The following is a 4,480-nucleotide window of genomic DNA, read 5'->3' on the forward strand; positions in this document are numbered from 1 at the left end:
AACCGAAGGGCAATGGTGATACGGACCGATGGTGAGTTGGTGTCCGATGATGATGAGGTCGATGACCCTCAACCAGCGAAAGTTGTGGATGATGACTATGGTAGTAATGGGATGGATCAGTTTCCAGCCAAAGGAGAGCTTTTGGTAGCAAGGAGAGCTCTCAACATTAATGCGAAGGAGGAGACAGACGAGCAGCAGAAAAACATATTCCACACTAGTGCCTATGTCCAAGGCAAGGTATGTATTCTCATTATAGACGGTGGAAGCTGCACTAATGTGGCTAGCACATCCCTTGTAGAAAATCTGAACTTGCCCACTACGAAATACCCGAGACCTTATAAGCTACAATGGCTTAATGATAGTGGAGAGACACGGGTATTCAAGCAAGCTCGAGTGCCTTTTCGCATTGGTAAGTACGAAGCTGATGTACTTTGCGATGTAGTACCAATGCAAGCGGGTCATATGCTTCTTGGTAGGCCGTGGCAGTTTGACACGAGAGCTACTCATGATGGTTATACCAACCGTTATACATTTGGGTACCATGGCAAACCGATGCGACTGGTGCCTCTTACTCCTAAATAGGTATGCGAAGATCAATTGCGGATGCTCAAGAATGAGAAGAAGCATGGGATGAGTGAATCCAAGAGTGAAGCATCAAAAGATCGAGAGTTCTTGAGTGAAACCCAGAAAAAGGCCTATGAGAGCGAACCCGAGAGCTCAAATACACTACTTCTTTCAAAAGGGAGAGATATCAAGAAAGCATTGCTTTCTAGCCGACCGATGATTGTACTTATGTACAAGGAGGTCATGTTTATTGACGAGTTACCATCTACTCTTCCTCATGATGTCTTTGATGTTTTCCAGGATTTTCAGGATGTGTTTCCAGATGAGACACCCCACAGTCTACCTCCACTTAGAGGTGTCGAACATCAGATAGATTTCGTTCCAGGAGCGAGCATACCGAACAAACCGACATACCGAACGAACCCTGAGGAGACAAAGGAGCTACAACGACAGGTCACAGAGCTCATGGAGAAGGGGTATGTGCAGGAGAGCATGTCACCTTGCGCAGTTCCTGTCATTCTTGTGCCTAAGAAGGATGGCTCTTAGAGAATGTGTGTTGATTGTCGTGCAATCAACAATATCACGGTTAAGTATCGCTATCCCATACCTAGGCTAGATGACATGTTAGATGAGTTGCATGGTTCTAGAGTGTTCTCTAAGATAGATCTCAAGAGTGGATACCATCAGATTAGGATGCGTGAGGGAGATGAGTGGAAGACTGCATTTAAGACTAAGTTAGGATTATATGAGTGGTTAGTCATGCCATTTGGACTCACTAATGCACCTAGTACCTTTATGCGTTTGATGAACCATGTGCTTAGGAAGTTCATTGGGAGATTTGTTGTTGTTTATTTTGACGACATCTTGATATACAGCAAATCGATTGTCGACCATGTAGATCATCTTAAGGTTGTCTTAGATGTTCTCAGAGAGGAGAAACTCTATGCGAATCTGAAGAAATGCACCTTTTGTACTAACAAGCTTGTGTTTTTAGGATTTGTTGTGAGTGAACAAGGCATACAGGTGGATGAAGAGAAGGTTGAGGCGATACGGAGTTGGCCGACACCTACCATTGTTGGAGAAGTTAGGAGTTTTCATGGATTGGCTGGGTTCTACCGAAGATTTGTCAAGGATTTTAGCACAATAGCCGCCCCTTTGACAGAGATTATCAAGAAAGACGTGGGGTTCAAGTGGGAGAAAGCTCAAGAAAAGGCCTTCCAAGACCTAAAAGGGAAGCTGACACATGCACCACTCCTTGCGCTTCCTAATTTCGAAAAGACCTTTGAGATTGAATGTAATGCGTCTGGTGTAGGAATTGGAGCGGTCCTGATGCAGGAGAAGAGGCCCATAGCTTTCTTCAGTGAGAAGCTTAGTGGAGCTCAACTCAACTACCCTACATACGATAAGGAGCTTTATGCATTGTTGCGTTCATTGCAGATGTGGCATCACTATCTATGGCCTAAGGAGTTTGTCATCCATACCGATCACTCCTCATTGAAGTATCTTAAAGGTCAGCATAAGCTTAATCGTCGTCATGCTAAGTGGGTTGAATGTATAGAGACGTTTCCCTATGTTATACGCTATAAACAAGGGAAAAAGAATGTAGTGGCTGATGCACTTTCTAGAAGACATACATTGTTATCTACTTTAGATGCTAAGTTGCTAGGATTTGAGCATATCAAGAAACTCTATGAATCAGATTTGGATTTTGGAGGACCATATGAGTCGACTGAGCAACATGCTATTGGTAGTTATTTCCGACATGATGGGTTCTTGTTTAGGGAGAACAAGCTTTACATTCTTCACTGTTCATTGCGTGATTTGCTTGTTCGAGAGTCTCATAGTGGTGGACTAATGGGACACTTTGGAGTGGCCAAGACGTTATCTATGTTACAGCAACATTTTTACTGGCCACGCATGAAGAGAGACGTGGAGAGAATCTGTGGGAGGTGTGTCACATGCAAGAAGGCGAAGTCAGCCTCATGGTTTGTATTCTCCCCTTCCTATTCCTAGCGAGCCTTGGATAGATATTTCTATGGATTTTGTGGTAGCCCTGCCAAGGACACATTCGGGAAAGGGTTCAATATTTGTGGTCGTGGATAGGTTTTCGAAGATGGCACACTTTATTCCTTGTCATAAGACCGATGATGCTTCACATGTAGCGTCATTGTTCTTTAGGGAGGTTGTGAGATGCTAAGTTTCTTAGTTGTTTTTGGAAGACATTGTTGTCGAAACTAGGAACTAAGCTGTTGTTTTCTACAACTTGTCATCCACAGACGGATGATCAGACTGAGGTAGTTAACAGAACACTATCCACGTTACTTAGGGCATTGATTAGCAAGAATCTTAAAATGTGGGAGAAGTGTTTACCTCATGTAGAGTTTGCATATAATCGATCTGTGCATACACTACAAGAAAAACTGTAATTTGCGACAGAAATATCTGTCGCAACATGAAGAAGAATCTGTCGGGAAAAAAAAATTTGCGACAGATTACGACAGATTTTGTTCGGTCGCTAAATCGTTGTCGCAAAATCTGTGTGGTCGTGATTCTGTCGTAACTTTGCGACAGATGAGGCTGTAGGTAGTCGGTCGCAAAGTTACGACAGATATTGATGTGTCGGTAATCTGTCGCAAATCGGCGAATCCAGATGTGTCGCATATTGCGACAGAAACATGAGTAGGTATTTGTCGCAAATAACGACAAAATATATCGGTAGGTATTCGGTCGCAATGTAGTTGTCGTGGAAGTTGTCGTATCTGTCGCTGTTTAGCGACAGATTAGGCGGTCTCAATTTGTCGCAAATCTATTATATAATTTTTTTTTAAAAAATATTAATAAATAATAATTATTTAAATTAAATTAAATTTTAAAAAATAATTTAAAAAATATAAAATATAAAATATTTATTTAAAATTAAAAAGTATTTATTAAATAAAAAGTATTTTATTAAAAACAAATTAAACAAAAAAGTTATCCGGATTGTCTGATCCGGTTGTTTGGTCCGCCGGTGTCGTAGAAGGTCCGACTCCGGGCTCAGATCCGACTCTGGACTGAGGAGTCAGAAATGGGTTGAACGTCATATCTTGCGCCATTGGTGGGTCATCACGAGGAGAAAATAACCGGGCAAAAAGCGTCTCGTAACGTGCAATCCGTGCCTCATCTTCTTCTAGTCTCGCAATCTTCCTGCGATCGTCCTCGAACTCTTGAATCTTTTTCTTCAACAGCTCGACCTCCTTAGTGAGTGAGACGTGGTGACCGATCGATGTTGCATCCGGATGACCACCACCCAACTGAGTCGCCATTGCACCGACGCCGTAGATACGTTCTTTGGTATCCGGTTGGACAACCTACGAAATAAAAAGTATACGTCAATTAAAATAATTTAATAAAAAAATTACATCAATATAAATTTACGTCCAGATAGAGACTGTTGATTTCTGCTGGCGAAAGTTGGGTCGATCCACAATTCTCCTCTAACTGGGAGAGACGATCGGTGATCTTTGCCTGAATCGCATCCTCAATTTTCTGAACGCGATCGCTGATATAAGTACCGTCAGCTCGACGGTGAGTCTCCTGCAGCAATCGCAATGCAGAAAGTTCTTCACCTTCCTTCTGCGTCTGCATCCAAAAAATTTAATTAAAAAAATTCAAAAAAATTTTAAATTAAATTTTTATTTACTTACTATCTCATGGGCAACTCGAGCAAATGATCTCCGTCCTGCAGTGTGGGTCGGGAGTGCGCGTTCAATCTCCGCTCGGGATCGTCGATTGCTTGAGAATGTTTGACTCTTCTGCGTTCCTTCTTCTAAATCCCAATATTCAACTAGCTGATCGTAGATCGCCGTCGACATCCATGCAGGTCGTACGCGTCTGCTCTTTATCCGATAAATGTTGTCCTTGAGGTGATCTCGGA

This window comes from Tarenaya hassleriana, unplaced genomic scaffold, assembly GCF_000463585.1.
Source record: "Tarenaya hassleriana unplaced genomic scaffold, ASM46358v1 Cleome62, whole genome shotgun sequence".
NCBI classification, from domain to species: Eukaryota; Viridiplantae; Streptophyta; class Magnoliopsida; order Brassicales; family Cleomaceae; genus Tarenaya; species Tarenaya hassleriana.